This window comes from Ranitomeya imitator, chromosome 7 (assembly GCF_032444005.1).
Source record: "Ranitomeya imitator isolate aRanImi1 chromosome 7, aRanImi1.pri, whole genome shotgun sequence".
NCBI lineage: Eukaryota > Metazoa > Chordata > Amphibia > Anura > Dendrobatidae > Ranitomeya > Ranitomeya imitator.
The window spans coordinates 173,596,818-173,615,142 of NC_091288.1; the positions used below are offsets into that span (position 1 = coordinate 173,596,818).

General features: G+C 44.1%; 1 protein-coding gene across 3 annotated transcripts in view; it reads right to left on the bottom strand.

Annotated features, from left to right (window-relative positions):
- Window positions 1–17,431, bottom strand: part of MRTFB (myocardin related transcription factor B) — a 309,401-nt gene extending 291,970 nt beyond the window's left edge. For 2 of the 3 annotated variants that reach the window (XM_069734075.1, XM_069734074.1), the window contains exon 1: window positions 17,328–17,431. The gene's annotated coding sequence lies outside the window, so the exon portion shown is untranslated. Of the gene's footprint in view, window positions 1–15,569; window positions 15,696–17,327 lie in introns of those variants that run through there. The other variant, XM_069734077.1, reaches the window with a different exon arrangement.
- Window positions 17,432–18,325: the final 894 nt, after the last annotated feature.

An 18,325-nucleotide genomic window follows, 5' to 3' on the forward strand; every position in this document is an offset into this window, starting at 1 on the left:
CGTCCCCCGGCGTCAGCTTCCCTGCACTGTGTATGCGCCGGCCGTAAAGCAGAGCGGTGACATCACCGCTGTGCTCTGCTTTACAGCCGGCCGGCACTGACACAGTGCAGGGAAGCTGACGCCGGGGGACGTGACAGACATCGGAATGTGAGTATGTAGTTTTTTTTTTTTACTTTTACAATGGTAACCAGGGTAAATATCGGGTTACTAAGCGCGGCCCTGCACTTAGTAACCCGATGTTTACCCTGGTTACAGGTGAACACATCGCTAGATCAGCGTCACACACGCCGATCTAGCGATGACAGCGGGTGATCAGCGACCAAATAAAGGTCCTGATCATTCCCCTTCGACCAACGATCTCCCAGCAGGGGCCTGATCGTTGGTCGCTGTCACACAAAGATATCGTTAGCGGGATCGTTGCTACGTCACAAAAAGGGTGACGTTGCAACGATATCCTTAACGATATCGTTATGTGTGAAGGTACCTTTAGGTTTTTTGTCTTTGCTCTCACCTGTAGAGGTACTGTACAATAGCCTGAGGCGGTGTACACAACCCACAGAAGTTGCTCAGGTAGTGCAGCTCATCCAGGATGGCACATCAATTTAAGCTGTGGCAAGAAGGGTAGCTTGTGTCTGTCAGCACAATGTCAAAAGTATGGAGCAGATACCAGGAGACAAGCCAGTACTCCAGAAGATTTGGAGGAGGCCATAGGAAGGCAACAACTCAGCAGCAGGACTGTTAACTACTCCTTTATGCAAGGAGGAACAGAGGGGCAGTTTTCAGAGCCCTGCAAAATGACCGCCAGCAGGCTACTAACATCCATGTGTCTGCTCAATGGATTGGATGCGATTGGCATTTGACAGCACCAAAACTGGCAGATTCAATATTGGCGCCCTGTGCTCTTCATGGATGAGAGCAGGTTCACACTGAGCACATGTGACAGACGTGACAGAGTCTGGAGACGCCGTGGAAAACGTTCTGCTGCCTGCAACATCCTCCAGTATGACCAGTTAGGCAGTGGGTCAGTGGAGAGGGGGAAAAAACGCTGGTTTCACTTCTGAGGCAGTGAAAGCCCCTGAGGAAGGCTGAATGAGTGCACGAGCTGCTCGCCGCCACTACAGCGGAAAAGCAGGTTAGAAGTCTGCAAGCTTTCTTTCTTTTATACTCCTTTTACAATTTGGGTCTCCTTCAAAAAATTTTTAATACATCTGAACAGTAAAAAATGGTGGTAAAGGTGGACTAAGCCTTTATGTTACAGAACAATAAATAAAAATGATAATTTGTTCAGCCAGTTAGAATATTTCATGGTGGATTGATGGGGAGGACAAAAGTCAAGAATACTTTATGGCAAAAGAAGAAAAAAAAGCCACAGCAAATAAAGCAATGTGCTTCCCGTCCATAGAAACCTACTACAAGTGCTAGCAAAGTACAAGACACGTCTACAACAAAAGCTGGCTGTCATTTCCCAGTACTATATATAGCTCATGAAGTAAAAAGTTCCAGTAAAGATTATCCACATGCTTATAGTCAGAAAAAACCTGGTGATGACTGAACACAAGGCTGAAACTAAGTAAACTCCAGCCCAATAAGGGAACTTGGCCAAAAACTAGTTGTACTCTCTTCTATAATCATGGTGAGGAACATGGCTACGTATGGAAGTGGCTATAAACAAGAATTCTCAAAACCTCCATTTACAGGCAGTATATGGCTGAAAAATACGGTTAAATATTACAGTAAAATTACCTAAACAATGCAGCATGTTTAATAATTGCATTAACGCATATAGACAACACCTCTATTCATATGTCTTAATAGGACATATGGATTCTCAGGGCTGTGGAGTCGGAGCCCATTTTGGTGGAGTCAGAGTTGGAGTCGGTGTCATGGAAATTGAGGAGTCGGAGGTTTGGCTTACCAACATCACAGTCCTGGCAGGGCTTTGGATTCGGAGTCGTGGAGTCAGAGCCCATTTTGGTGGCGTAGGTGTCATGGAAATTGAGGAGTCGGAGGTTTGGCTTACCAACATCACAGTCCTGGCAGGGCTTTGGATTCGGAGTCGTGGAGTCAGAGCCCATTTTGGTGGAGTCGGTGTCATGAAAATTGAGGAGTCGGAGGTTTGGCTTACCTACATCACAGTCCTGGCAGGGCTTTGGATTCGGAGTCGTGGAGTCAGAGCCCATTTTGGTGGAGTTGGTGTCATGGAAATTTAGGAGTCGGAGGTTTGGCTTACCGACTCCACAGCCCTGGGTGCCATAGAAGGTTCCGCTTGTGTCCCTCTCAAGAAGTTCCCAAAGACTCAAGCCAACATTGGTCACTCAGCCTCCTACAAGGCAGTTTATGGAGAATGCTAATGATTTCAGATTGCCGTTTCCATCATGAACGGTTTAATGAAATCTTATAAAACTTGTCCACAGACACCTTTGTCGGCAGATTATCTTACCCTGGAAGAAAAGGATTTGGTGTGGAAACTCAAAATGCCCGATATGTCTTTCCCACCGAGATTGTATGTTGGCCAGTGTAGTCAAACTAAACAGGTTCAAAAAACAATAAAGGGGTTTTCTGGGCACATGATATTGATGACCTATCCAATAAATAAATCATCATTATTATATGCGAGGGTCTGGCAGACGGTAGCCCTAAAAATCAGTTGTTAATAGCTTCGGTCAGATGTAAATACTGAGAGAAGCTGCACTGCGGTGCTCCATTCTATGTGTAGCAGCCACTGCTGGGTACTGCAGATCAGCTCCTATGTATTTAATCAGTAGTAGTGAAAAGTGTCAGACCCACCCCCATCTGATAATGATGACCTATTCTTGGGCTAAATCACCAAAATCATATGCATGGAGAACTTAACAGTATGTTCAATTTTTTTCTTCAAAGAAACTCTCCAAACAAAACTTGTGATTTTTAAACTCTGCATGGTTTTTGAAAAGTTTCTGCCCCAAAAATACCTGAAACCCCCCTCTCTTTGTTAGTGCACCCTCAGGCCCCATTCAGACAGACTTCCGCTTTTCATATCTGTGTTCTATCCATGTTTTTCACAGTTACGACATTAAGACCTATGGGGCTGGTCACAACCGTCTTTCTTTGTTGACCATGTATCTGCAAAAAAATCATGGAGACGTGTCCATTTTTGATCCAAGTCATGGATGAAAGTCAGCAAGAAAAGTTTATGATCTGGGAAAATCAAGGAGAGCACATGGATATCATCCATGGTCTATCCATGTGCTGACCATTTTTAGCATTGTAATTGAAAGAAGATTTTCAATTTTCAATTTTTTTGCATATGTGAAAATCACTGATTAATCACTAAAAGGTAAAAACTGACGCTGACCAGACACTGGTGAAAATCCTATCCAAAATACTGATGAAAATGGGTCTGTTTTTTTTTTGCCTGAACGAGGCCTTATAATCTAATGCGTAGAGCTACCTTATGGGAAATTAGTAAGCGCAGAAGAGGTTCAGGAGCTTAAAAAACACTGAATTCCCCTCTTTTACCTAATTTGTGTGACCTTCCAAGCTATGTACGGTTTTTAGCAGGGCTGTGGAGTTGGCAAGTCAAACTTCTGACTCCTCAATTTGCATGACACCGACTCTGACTCCAACTCCACCAAAATGGGCTCCAACTCCGTGGCGTCGGTAGGCTAAACCTCCGACTCTGACTCCACGACTCCGACTCTACAGCCTTGGTTTTTACATTTTTATTAAAATGTATGCGCTAATATTCCCAAATGCAAGCAAAACTGGAAGGCGACTGGAGGCCAGTTGGTCATCGCTGACAACACCAGTGGTGCGCACTTTTGGAGAACCCTACAATGCAAGATCCAGTCCCATTCCTAGTAGTGGAGCGGGTTAGCGAACAATGGTCGTTTATTATGGAAGACAAGAAAACAGCCGGGTCAGTGCGACTGTGCTCAGAAACCAACAGAAAAAGGACCAAACCGCATCGTATCAGTGGTTGGATCAGTGCTTCTGTGACCGATTGATCAATCTGCATTTAGTTTACAGGAAATTTTTAAGAATTACATTTTAAACTATTGATTGAGACGTTATCGCGGTCACACAATCACAAATCCCATGCGCACATTGCACTCTGGTGATATAAATAAGACGATAAGTTTAGGTTTACCGGAGGGCTGGCCTCCCCACCCTCTGCACACCATGCGCTCGTATTACTCAGCTACTATGAGAAGTTGTCATAGGAGTAAAGTTCATTAAGGAGTGCCAGCTTGTAGAACGGAGTTACTACCTTACATTCCTCCTGAAACTATTTACCCCCAACGTATTATTTTCAGCCGCTTTTACAACTGATGAAAAGAAATTTCAATTAACTAAAGAAGAAAACTTACATTTCTCCATTGTCTCAGGTGTGCGAGTACATTGCACTGTGCTGCGATGACATTACAAAATAAAAATACACATGGTTGGTATCACCGTGTTCAGAAAAGTGCGATCTATCAAAATATGAAATAAATTAATCCGGCGTAATAAGAAAAACTTATGCCTGGCCAACTCAACTCCCCCTGCTGTTTTTACATTTTTATTTTCATGACTTCATATGAACTTTTCATAGTCACTATTTTTTCAGACACGAAAAACACACTTTTTCCACTAAATCATTTGATCAAATTGCTCTTTTTTTTTCCAAAAATGTTTTATGGTTTTTACATGTCTTGCATTGGTGGCCTAACACCTTGCATTGTTTATGCTTGTATAATGGAAGCAAAGCTCAACTTTGGGATCCTGAAAAACGCAGCAAAAGATGCGGCAAGAAAAACGGCAACAAAAAATCCAGCAAAACCTGATTTTTGTCTGCAGCCTTTTTTTTACTGCCAAGAGATCAGTTTGGGCTGCAGAAAAAAAAATAGCAAATAGGTAATGTGTAAACATAGCGTAAAGGGTTCCCCCTCTACTTTTACACTGATGATTTAGGCTACGTTCACATTAGCGTTGTGCGGGGCAGCGTCGGCGACGCAACGCACAACGCATGCACAACACAGCTTTTTGTGACGCATGCGTACATTTTTGCATGACTTTTGGCGCAGAAAAAAACGGCATCATGCAGCGTCCTCTGCGACCCTGACAGTTGCGCCAAAATGATGCATGCGTCACAAACTGCAAGACAATGCATGTCCATGCGCCCACATGTTAAATATAGGGGCGCATGACGCATGCGTCGCCGCGGCTGCGCCCAACGCTGCCCCGCACAACGCTAATGTGAATGTAGCCTTAGCCAATGTCTAGGTTATCAATATTGAAATGGTTGGTATCTAACACACAGCACCTCCTCCGATCAGCTGTTTTCCGTGCTGGCGGCAGGCCACGTTTGCAGGTGCAATGCTGAACAGCAAAACTCTCCTCAACTGTGTAGCTGCCACTGCCAAGGTCCGCAGATCCACTTTTATTCATTTCAGAAATGCCTTACCCGGCAGAGGCCACCAAAAAGTTGCTAAAGCTGTGCTCTTCAGCTCTGCAACTGCCAACATTCGGCCTCCCACAACAGCTGATCGATAGGTGTATCGGACTCCCACCGATTAGATATTGATGTCCTATCCTTATCCAAAGTACAATCAATAGATAAAACACCCAAGCACCGATTTAGCAAAGCTTTTACGCCAGAATAATGGCTTAGTATTATTTGAAAAATTGCAAAAATTCTGCGCAATGCAAGATTTTGTGACTTACGACTTTTTTTTTCGCGACCCCCTCTCGCCATGAACTTGACGGCCCCAACTGGAGTAAGACTGTGGTGAGGCGCGCACGGAGGCTCGAAACTTGTCTCATTCATTAAAAGGCCCTCTTAATGACTCCAGAGCAGGGCACTCCATGATGCCCCGTCATCAAGACCGGCTTGAAAAACACTAATCTTGATGAATCAGGGGCCTCAATGCAAATTTCATTCAGAATATTCGACTATAAAAAGTAAAAAGGTATAAAAATCTCTAGCAAACGGCACACATTCAATATATATTTCAAACGCATGAAGTCAATGATTAAGTGAATTAAAGATGAAATACTTCAGATAGAAACAAAAGCAAGGCCGGAACCTCATGATTTCACACAATTAAGCTCAGGGGGTCACTAAAACGCTCACTGAACACTTTTTCATTTGCAAGAGCGCCAGAAAGTTTCCATCACGCGTCACTTCAAATGTGAAGCGAAAACCAATTACGGTAATAATACAATTTAATTTTCTCGAATTTTAAAGTGTATTTTCGGGAATTTTTGGACATTGAATCGTTAAAACAAGTGAATACATCTCGCTATAGAATGTGCTGAGCATTAATCACAACCCCGGCAATTTCTTCTCAGCCCCGGTCCGGGGGTCGTACATTTGGTAACATTCTAGGACAGCAGAAGTCAAGTGCCAGCTACTCACAACCCGTGATAAAATTAGTCGACACCTGTCGAATTCCCATTTGTGCCAGTGTCCCAAAAATAATTTTCATTGACCTCTTCTTGGATTGCATTTGACAGACAATTGATTTGTGTACATTGTATTAAAGTGTGTACTGTACCTACACAGAGGTCGCAGACATTTTGAGGCTTAGAGCAGGAACGTTTTCTTATCCATCCACAGAACAAATGTCAAAAACAGCGTGCATATGTAGGAGCGCTACTACTCCGCCCAACAACCACAACTCTGCAACCATTATTTGGCTGTTTCACAAAAGTTAGTGGCCACACTCTGTTGACCTTGATAAAACAGTTGGTGATTCTATAACTATCTCACGCTATCTAAAATATTTGTGGATTCCAAATAGCACAAATCAAGGATTTTGGCTCAAAAAGGTCGATCTGCGCCGGTTTATTAAAGTCCTGCACACAGGATGCCGGTGCCTATACAATGATGGCACAAGGCGAGGAGGCTGGTGTGGGGGCGGAGAACGAGAAGACCCTGCCCCCACGATCCACACCCTTCTCATCAGGTAGCATATTAATCAGCATCACAGCGCCATTATGGCTCTGCCTTTAGTTTATAAGGGTATGTGCACACGATGCGGGAAAACGCTGCGGGTCCGCAGCAGTTTCCCATGAGTTTACATTACAATGTAAGCCTATGGGAAACAAAAAACGCTGTGCACATGCTGCTTAAATAAACGCATGGAAACGCAGCGCCGCAGCATGTCACTTCTTTCTGCGGATTCCACAGCGTTTTACAGCTGCTCCTATGGAAAACTGCAGTTGTAAAACCACAGGAAAACCTGTGATAAATCTGCAGCAAAAATGCAGCGTTTTTGCCCTGCAGATTTATCAAATCCGCTGCAGAAAAATCTGCAGTGGACAAGAATACGTGTGCACATAACCTAAGGCTCAATCCTGCTGACAGACTCTCTAACATATTTTTGTTTAACCCCCTTGGAGACAAGGCCAGGTTATTTGCAAGGCCAAATTCATATACAGATATAGATAGATAGATAGATAGATAGATAGATAGATAGATAGATAGATAGATAGATAGATAGATAGATAATAGATAATAGATAAATAATAGATATAGATAGATACCGTAGATGATAGATAATAGATAATCGATACACAGACATAGATAGATAGATAACAGACAGACAGACAGACAGATAGATAGATAGATAACAGACAGGCAGGCAGACAGACAGATGACAGAGACAGACAGATAGATAGACAGATAGATAACAGACAGACAGACAGATAGATAGATAGATAACAGACAGACAGATAGACAGACAGATAGATAACAGACAGGTAGATAGATAGACAGACAGATAACAGACAGATAGATAGATAGATAGATAGATAGATAGATAGATAGATAGATAGATAGATGGATAACAGACAGACAGGTAGATAGATAGATAGACAGATAGATAACAGACAGGCAGACAGACAGATAGATAGATAGATAGATAGATAGATAGATAGATAGACAGACAGACAGACAGACAGACAGATTTTGTTCCATTATTTTTTATTTTTTTAGAGAGATGTGACAAAAAAACCAATTCTGCCATTTTGAATTTCTTCCTGTTTCAGGGTTCATTACTTACATTTTATTCATTGCTCATCAGTTTGGACATTTATTAGTTCGGACATTCCAAACATGTTCATTGTTTTTATGTTGTTAGATTTTGTGATTTGCGTAATGGAAATCCCCGGGTTACATGTCTCACGGCTGTTCGACAGCTGCAACACATGCAGGGATTCCCTGCTTCTTAGGTAATCTCCACTTGTGTTGTGACTGTCCAGCAGCCGTGAGACCTGCATCCCGGGGACTCCTCGAGCGCGCCGAAGACACCCTGTCAGCACCCGAGCATGCTCAGATAACACCTTATCCCAGCATGTTTGCTCATCACTAATGCATACTATTAGATTTGCTGCTATATATTTCATATTTTTCTACATTTTAGGCCTTTAGGGGACCTGATCCTTTAATTGTATGCTCGCCTTTACAATACAGCAATGACACTGGAAATTACACCATCCACTGTATAATTACCGATCGCCTATGTAGCTACATCAAGAAGCACTACCAAAGCAGCCACGGAGGAATATCAGTAGGGAATATCAGTAGGCCTCTGACATGCGATTACAACCCACTGGCACTTTTCCACGACACCATATAGAGTATACATAAATCCACTTACTTTTGTGTTTCTTAGAAGATCGGCACGAGTAAATCTGTATGATGAAGGAGATGGGTCGTGTGCGCTCCCTTGGATCTCTAGGACTATCCGGTACAGGGCACAACAGAGCGCACCATGGGCCCTAACAGATGCATACCTGATCAAATAAGTGACCCCCCATATGCTAGACAGAAGATATCGGATGTACGGAGACAACAGGGAGCGGTATTATTTACTACCATGTAGAGACAGCTGGAGAGTGGCCCCTTCTCAAACAATTAAAAAGAGAACATAATCCCTTTTTTATCAGTTTGATATACATTTGCGAAAGACGCCAGACACTATTCCTTGCTTGGCCAAATAATGGCTACTACGACGGATACTGTGAATAAATGTGGATCTTACACGCTTACAGTGCACTTGTCCCATGCAAAGTTGCAAAAAAAAAAATTGGGGGCTTAAAACAAATTTATATTATCTACTTAAAAAAGCAAAAACATAAGAATAATATTTCTGCCAGGAATCGGCCAGAGTGCCTACTGTTCAGGCGGGCACGCATTCATCTCATGGCTGCCAAATATTCCATTTTCCATGTAGCGCCCTCTGCAGGGCAAACGTATTATTAGATGGTGGCCATTCGCTTGACATGACATCCTTTTTTTATGATTTTACGATTGCGATTTTTTTTTAGCTAATTCCATGCCTAAATGAACATCAAAACTGCGTCAAACCTGCTACAACACACGGCTTACTCATCTGAGTGAGGATGTATCTATAGAGCAAGTGAACTTTTTTCAGGGTTTTTATTAAGTGTCATTTCAATTCTTTGCCACATTTTTCAAGACACAATTCCATTCAAATGAGCAGGTTTTTTATCGGACTTGTTTTCTTGGCTGCAGTAATGCACTTCATTTTAGAATAAAAAGATGCTTACAAAAAACAACACATCAAAACGCTTTTCTTACAAAAACCATGCCTTTTTTTAGCAGCAGTTTTAAGACATGAATTTTTCAGCCAGAAAAATCCTTATGAAATAACTCCATGTGAACGTACCCTTAACAACGTGACTCTCCATTCGGGGCCATAGATCTTTTGTGGCTCATCGAGTACCAAGAACGAGGGAAGCATTAATGATGTTCGGAGAGGGGCCATGTTCATGAATAACTCCTCTAAGAAGATGATTATAAAGAAGATTATAAGAAGATTATAAAGAAAGATTATAAAAAAAAAAAAAAAAATATGGAGACATTTTTTTTTCTTTATCTTGTCCTCACCCGAGAGAATCCCATCACACCATGATCAAACTCTGATCAGTGTCATTAACATAAATCGGCCCGATTCTCTCGGCTATGAGAATCTAAGGCCATGTGCACGAACCCTTAAAACCACATGGGCCTTATATTCCCTGTGGTCCTTAAGGCAGGACAAAAACTCGGGCCAGACCTTAGGCCATGTTCACACAATGCGTTTTTTACTGCGGAACCGCGGCGATTTTGCCGCTGCGGGTCCGCAGCTGTTTTCCATGCAGGGTACAGGACAATGTTACCCTATGGAAAACAAGAACCGCTGTGCCCACATTGCGGAAATGCACTAAAAAAGCCGCGCTGAATAGCTGCGGTAAAAAAGAAGTACCATGTCACTTCTTTTTGCGGAACTGCAGCGGTTCTGCACCCATTGACCTCCATTGTGAGGGTCAAACCCGCAGTAAAACCCGCAGACGAAAAAAATATCTGCGGGTTTTCTGCGGTTTGTGGTGCAGAACCGCTGCAGCAGGAAGTGCGTGGGCGGAGTGTGGCTGCCCCCTCGTGCCCCAATCCCACCCCCCCATGCTCCGATGCCACCCCCCCGTGCTCCGATGCCCCCCCCGTGCCCTCATCTCCCCCCCTTATACTTACCGGGCCTCCCGGTGTCCGTCCGTCTTCTCCTTGGGCGCCGCCATCTTCCAAAATGGCGGGCGCATGCGCAGTGCGCCCGCCGAATCTGCCGGCCGGCAGATTCGTTCCAGGCACATTTTGATCACTGCGATAACCTCACAGTGATCAAAATAAAAAAAAAAGTAAATGACCCCCCCCCCCTTTATCACCCCCATAGGTAGTAACAATAATAAAATAAAGAATTTTTTTTTTCCCCCACTACAGTTAGAACTAGGGGTAGGGTTAGGGGTAGGGTTAGGGGTAGGGTTAGGGGTAGGGTTAGGGGTAGGGTGAGGGTATTTTCAGCCATTTTAACCCTAAAAAAACTTCCTAGAAAACACACAGACTCTGCAGAGAAAACTGCATAAGCACTAAAAACCGCATCAAAAAACGCACCAAAAAACGCACCTGCGTTTTCTGCCAAGAGCTGCGGTTTTTAGTGCAGAAAAAACAGCAGGGAAATCAGGAACGTGTGAACATGGCCTTAACCCCTTCACCACCCTGGGTTTTTCCGTTTTTGAGTTTCCGTTTTTCGCTCCCCTCCTTCCCAGAGCAAAAACTTTTTTTATTTTTCCGTCAATATGGCCATGTGAGGGCTTGTTTTTGTGGGATGAGTTCTACTTTTGAACGACACCATTGGTTTTACCATATAATGTACTGGAAAATGAGGAAAAATTCAAAGCGCCGTGAAATTGCACAAAAAAAGTGCAATTCCACAATTGTTTTTTACTTTGCTATTTTACCATGTTCACTAAATGCTAAAACAGACCTGCCATTATGATTCTCAGGTCATTACGAGTTCGTAGATACAAACATGTATACATTCACTTTTATTTATGAGTTGAAAAAAAAATCCAAAGTTTTTTTTTTTTGTTTGTTTTTAAAGAAAGACCTGTGTCGTCTCCATTTTTCGGGATCTCGGGTTGTGTGAGGGCTTACTTTTTGCGCGCCGAGCTGACATTTTTATTGATACCATTTTGGTGTATATGCAATATTTTGATGGCCCGTTATTGCATTTTAACGCAATGTTGCAGCAACCAATATAAACGCAATTCTGACGTTTTTACTTTTTTTTCTTGTCACACCTTTCACCAATCGGATAAATTCCTTTTATATATTGATAGATCGGGCGATTCTGAACGCGGCGATACTAAATATGTGCATTTTTTTTCCTTTACGGTTTTATTTTAGCATAAAAAAAAATTCCCGTTCTGCAAAACGGTGCGGGTCCTAGAGGTCAAACCTCACTGATGTATATCTTATCGCCATATATACTGATATCATAGGTGATAGCTTGATTTCAGTGGACAACCGTTTAATGGAGATTATTGGAGCCAAACCGCAAGAATCTAGCAGCCCGAGGGTAGTTTTTGTCAGTAACATCCATTATATGCGTGCGAGTCTATGCACATAGGAGTTACAGTAACGATCACATTGGGAGCGCTTGGTCATGTGCTTACTGCAGGGTGATGACTGCCTGAGTATACAAGCCCTTAGGGATGTCAAACAATTGTGGAGATCACACAATAGCAAATTGAGTAAGTAAATAACAATAGGAAGGTTCTGCACAAGCCAAAAACAACTACTCACTATGGGGATTGACTTTATCACTTATACTTAATGAGGACATACTAGTAGCCAGCGTACCCCAGAAAAAGGAAGAACTGCGAAACTCAAGATTGAGCACAAAACTGCTGTGTTGTAGAAGATTTGACCGAGACAACATCTCTATATCTGATATGGATTTTACAATATCTTCTACAGAATAGGGATTAGAATACAAAAAAATATGCAGCATTTCTGCCCTGTATAAATCGGACTAAAATCATATGCATGGAATGGAATGGCTGGCAGCTCTCCCAAACTGAGCATGACCGCTTCATTTCATGCTCGGGAGAGCCACCAGCCAGTCCATGCATTACAGTCTGACCTCAGTCCCATTTATACGGCCGTGTGACTGCGTCCTAAAGACGCATAGCTCTGCTCTACTCACTGGTTGAATATGAAGCTAAATGAGGACCAAGCCTCCCTTTATGTAAGATTATATGATACAGTAGAGCAGCATTTATTAATTTGCTGTTGACGTACCAAACCATAATGATTAACAGAGCATGATTACGCGAGTTCTGCTAATTACGAAATACACTCCCGATCTGAGTATGCGATTTGACATTAATTACTTGTATCCTGCATAAGACATTTTCTTTAATGGCTGGTCAAAATTGCTTCACATTATTATTTTTTTTTCGGTCCTATCAGTGTTCACACGGAGTTTTTTTTGTTGTGCCAAAATCTATATATCAAATGCTTCAAATCCGCTTGCGACAAGATTCCCATTCACCTGAGTGAGAAAATGTCCCTGTAGTGTATGACACCATTTTAAGAACCTAGAGGTGTCTGACAAGCAGCATTCACTTTCGTGAGCTATGCCTGAAATCTGAAGCTATTTGAACACGTTGCGGAATTGCCGCGGAAATTGGAATGCGTTTTCTCGCTAAACACTAGCGTTTTGCAAGCGTAATTAGCTTGCAGAATGCTAGCACTTTCCAAGAGATCTGTAGCATCGCTTGGAAAACTGATTGACAGGTTGGTCACATTTGTCAAACATAGTGCTTGACAAGTGTGACCAACTTTTTACTATATATGCTGCACATGCAGCATCAATACAAAAAGGATATAATGTTAAAAATAATACAAAAATAAAAAAAATCGTGATATTCTCACCGTCCGGCGACCCCCGCAGCCTTCCCGCTCCTCGAGATGCTCCCATTCCCAGTAATGCCTCGCAACAATGACCCCAGATGACGCAGCATCACGCGAGACCCACGTCATCACAGGTCATTGTTGCAAAGCATCCCTGGGAACGGGAGCATCGCGAGGAGCGGGAAGGCTGCGGGGGCCACCGGAAGGTGAGAATATCACGATTTTTTATTTTAATTTTTTTTTACAGGTATATGGTTCCCAGGGCCTGCAGGAGAGTCTGCTCTCCTCCACCCTGGGTACCATCCGCACATGATCCGCTTACTTTGGGCAAGGTGGGCATAGCCTCATGCGGGAAGTAAGCGGATCAATGCATTCCTATGTGTGCGGAATCCCCGCGATTCTGCACAAAGAATGAGCATGCTGCAAAAAATACAATGCGGCGTTTCAGCGCGGTATTTTCCACAGCATGTGCACAGCGGATTTGGTTTTCCATAGGTTTACATGGTACCATACACCACATGGAAAACTGCTGAATCAGCAACGTGTGCACATAGCCTGACTCTAGTCAAGCATATGGACTACATGGCACCAAGCGTTGCAGTCCTTTAGGGATACAATCACTGTTTTATCAGGAAGAGATTATCACTAAAACACTAGAACACTTTCTGGCATGTAGTCCATCCATGCCTGACTGGAGTGCAGCCCAGTAAGCGATACATCGCAGGAATCTGGGTTTCTGCCTCTACATTAATCTGCTCTGAGGTGGGGCAGCAAAAAACTAGTAATAGATTTCCTTTAATCTTTCCCTAAAGTACGCTCACTCATATGCAGCGCTCACTATTGAACACTGCAGTGCATGCAATGCTGGGTTTACAAACTAATGCTGGCCATGCCAGCATCAAGACGTTCTTTGTGAGTGAAATTAGAGTGCTATTGTCCCTCTCCTTCCTTGGATGCATGCAGCAGTCGAGGTGTCTCCTATGTGACCTATACACAGCAGTCTCACTGCGTCCTGTGTGATGTATACACAGCAGTCTCACTGCGTCCTGTGTGATGTATACACAGCAGTCTCACTGCGTCCTGTGTGATGTATACACAGCAGTCTCACTGCGTCCTGTGTGATGTATACACAGCAGTCTCACTGCGTCCTGTGTGATGTATACACAGCAGTCTCACTGCGTCCTGTGTGATGTATACACAGCAGTCTCACTGCGTCCTGTGTGATGTATACACAGCAGTCTCACTGCGTCCTGTGTGATGTATACACAGCAGTCTCACTGCGTCCTGTGTGATGTATACACAGCAGTCTCACTGCATCCTGTGTGATGTATACACAGCAGTCTCACTGCGTCCTGTGTGATGTATACACAGCAGTCTCACTGCGTCCTGTGTGATGTATACACAGCAGACTCACTGTGTCCTGTGTGATGTATACACAGCAGACTCACTGTGTCCTGTGTGATGTATACACAGCAGACTCACTGCGTCCTGCGTGATGTATACACAGCAGTCTCACTGCGTCCTGTGTAGTGTATACACAGCAGACTCACTGCGTCCTGTGTGATGTATACACAGCAGACTCACTGCGTCCTGCGTGATGTATACACAGCAGTCTCACTGCGTCCTGTGTGATGTATACACAGCAGTCTCACTGTGTCCTGTGTGATGTATACACAGCAGACTCACTGCGTCCTGCGTGATGTATACACAGCAGTCTCACTGCGTCCTGTGTAGTGTATACACAGCAGTCTCAGTACGTCCTGTGCGATGTATACACAGCAGTCTGTGTCCTATGCGATGTATATACAGCAGTCTCAGTGTGTCCTATGTGATGTATATACAGCAGTCTCAGTGTATTCTATACAGTAGACCTCCCACTGCTTGAATTTTATAAAAGTTTTGTGAGAGGTAATGAATTTCCCACTTTGGGGAGACAAACATTGAAATATACATCTGAAACCACTTACTGCTGTGAGTACTTTTCAAAACTCATCGCAAAGAGTCGACCGCGCTGAAAAAGCAGCTACATCATCAATACCACCTAACATCACAGCCACAACAAAAAGGAACAGTTCCAGCAGGCTAAATTTAAAGTTGATAATTTTGTACGGCTCACAAACGTTGTTATAAATATCCAAATGGCCCTTGGCAGCATAATGTTCCTCACGCCTGGGTTAAAGCACGATAGGGTCCAGTTATCTGAGCTGAGAAAACCCCACTTATTACCTAGGATTCACGTGTCCTAATCTATGCTGGCAATGTCTCCAGAAATGCTGTATTCTGATGTCTCAGATTGTATTTTCTGTCCTATCGCATGTTTCCTCCCACACTGGGGATTTGTACGTGTTACCTGAGTGATAGGTTTCAGAGCACTTTACTCCGAGGCCCTCGTCTTAATCCATATCCCATTATCACATCTGTCAGTCTTCGTGACCTAACATGACACCAAGATCACAACATGATATGTACAGTTGGAATTTCTCGCGTCTTGGAATTTGCAAACAGAAACTTCACCACTTGAAAAAGTTGAAACATATTTCTAAACGGAATAAACAAAGAATATTATATATACGATGCATAATCTGCAATATACAGAGAAGTCCACCACAAAAACAACTAGAAGGCTGGCAAAGAGGACGCGTCCCCCCCCAAAAAAGCCACATCTTTTATGTCAAAAACTATAGGGGTCTCGGAAATCTGTAAGATGCCATGTGCAGACTCTTAGAAGAAGTACTTGTAAGCCGTGCAACACATATGTAAAGATTCTGGGGCCACAATTTAGGATTTCATAAAGACGCTCTCTAAGGCTATGTTCACACGTTGCGAGGTTTTTTTTTTTATGCAAATTTTAAGCTGCGTTTTACAGTACCAGCAAAGTCTATGAGCCTTCAGAAATCTCATGCTCACACATAGGTTTTAATTTTCCTGACCACCATTTGTAGTTTCATCGACTTATTGAGAAAAAAATCTTTTGCGCAGCTTGGAAGTGAGACCAGAGCAGAGCGGCGGAGGACCCTCTGATGTCAGCACACACCTCTAGGGTATGTTTACACGGGACTGATCTGCTCCGATAGAGATGTGTAAACGCCCAGATTTCACTTTTTCCAGTTTCATTGCGATTTTTTTCTATCATTATTTTTCCTGCAGAGTGTGAATGACATTTTGAAAATGGCGAAATACAAATAAATGAGATCTTCAAAATCACAATTTCCACATTGCGGGGAAAAAAATATATCTTGTGCGGATTCTCATTGCAGATTTCCCCCCATTTATTGCTTTGTAATGGAGTACGGTGGAATCCGCAACAAAACCTGCAGCGGAAACTTTCCGCAACATGTGAACGTGGCCTAATGGTGCATTCACACTAGCAGATGATTGCTGAGTGTTCGTGGGTTAGCGAGATGTGTAATCGTCTGCTCGTCGGGTGAGAGGATTGGCTACGCAGGCGAATAATCCTCATTCTCGGCAGCACATTGCTCCGTGTAATTATGCCATGTGCTGCCGACAACATGACGCTGTGTAGGGACAGAGCGATGGTATGAGGGACCGTTGTGTCACCATGAATGGTCGCCTGTCGATCAGCGCTCGCTAACGGCTGACCGACAGCCGGAAACCGCCATGTGTGAATACAGCAGAAGCCGCAGATGCTGCCCGCCTGGGGGGCAATGACGACGCGTTTCAAGGTCAGCACCGACCAAATATACCACGCAGGGCGACCATAAAGGTGATAGCGGTTTGTGGGGGGTCCGGGCAATGGTGGACTGGCAGCAAAACCTCAGGAAGGGGTAAACATGGCTGCTGCACCACAGAAGAGACATGCAGACAGCCCCGGGCCACACTGGTCTGTCACCAGGACACACAGGGTACATGTATGTGGGAGCCCTAAGGCATGCTGGGAGTTGTAGTCCACAGTCAGGGATAGGCAGTTGTGCTCATACACCTCACACTGGCACAGCACTACTGGGAATGTGTTGAGGTTGTTTTTTTTTAAATAACTTTACTTGTAGTGTACAGAGTGGACAGCACTATGCTATTATGTGCGGTGACTGGCAGGTCCGAGGCCGGGGAGCCGGTGGTCAGGACCCCGCTGCCGCACGTATGCCTTTACCTGAGGGTCAGCACTCCGGCTCTGCGCCTTTTCCTTTTCTTCCTCCTCTTGTCTCCTTAGCCTGGAATTACCTCTTGCCATGCGCAGGAAGCTCCGCCTCCTCCAGGCCCCGCCCACCCGCAGATAGGAGGCGAAGTGAGCAGGAGCGGGACGAAAATTAAGTAACCCTGGGTACCACAGCGCTGCCGGATAGACGCTCAGCCGGAGAGGGAAACGCAGCGGCTAGGAATGGTTGTCCCGCTGTCACACAGGGCAGAGCAGCCGGCTCCTGCTACAGCGTCCCTCCCTCCGAGCGCCGGCACTGTACAGTCTGGGAACGTGGGAGCTGTGGTGCATAGCCGTTACCCATAGCAACCACAGGGGCCACCCATAATAACCACAGGGGCCCTGCAATCCCCCACATGTAGCTGGTTGCTAATGGCAACAAGGCCACTTTTTTTTCTGTACTTCCCAAACTTGGAAAAAGTTAAAAATGGCCCAAAGTTTCAGTTTCATCCAAAGTTGGCCAGTGGTGTCAGGAAGAAGCGCCGCAGCGACCGGTGTATTCAGCTTTACAGCAGAAAATGGCGCCAGTATGCGCATCCTCATCGGAGACCGCAAGCGCCCGGTCACATGATGCGATCACGACGCAGTTTTATTTTTTATCCTTCCAAAATAGGATTAGTACAGCCACGGTTTTTTGCCTGGTTTTTTGAAAGTTGCAAGGAAAAAAACCGCAGCGAGTGCGCGTACCTTACACGGATGCCTCATTTTTACCTGTCCGTTAAACCCTTTCCGACGCGGCAAATTTCCGGTTTTGCACTTTTGTTTTTTTCCTCCTTTTATCACAAGAGTCGGACCGGTTTTATTTCTCCAGTAATGCAGCCGTTTACCGGATTTTATGTAGGGGCTTCTAGAAGTGATTGTGCCGTCCGAGTTTTGATTGACACCGTCCATTTTACCATTCAGTGCCCTGGAAAAAAGCAAAGAACCTCTCCTAGTGCATTGACACTGCAAAA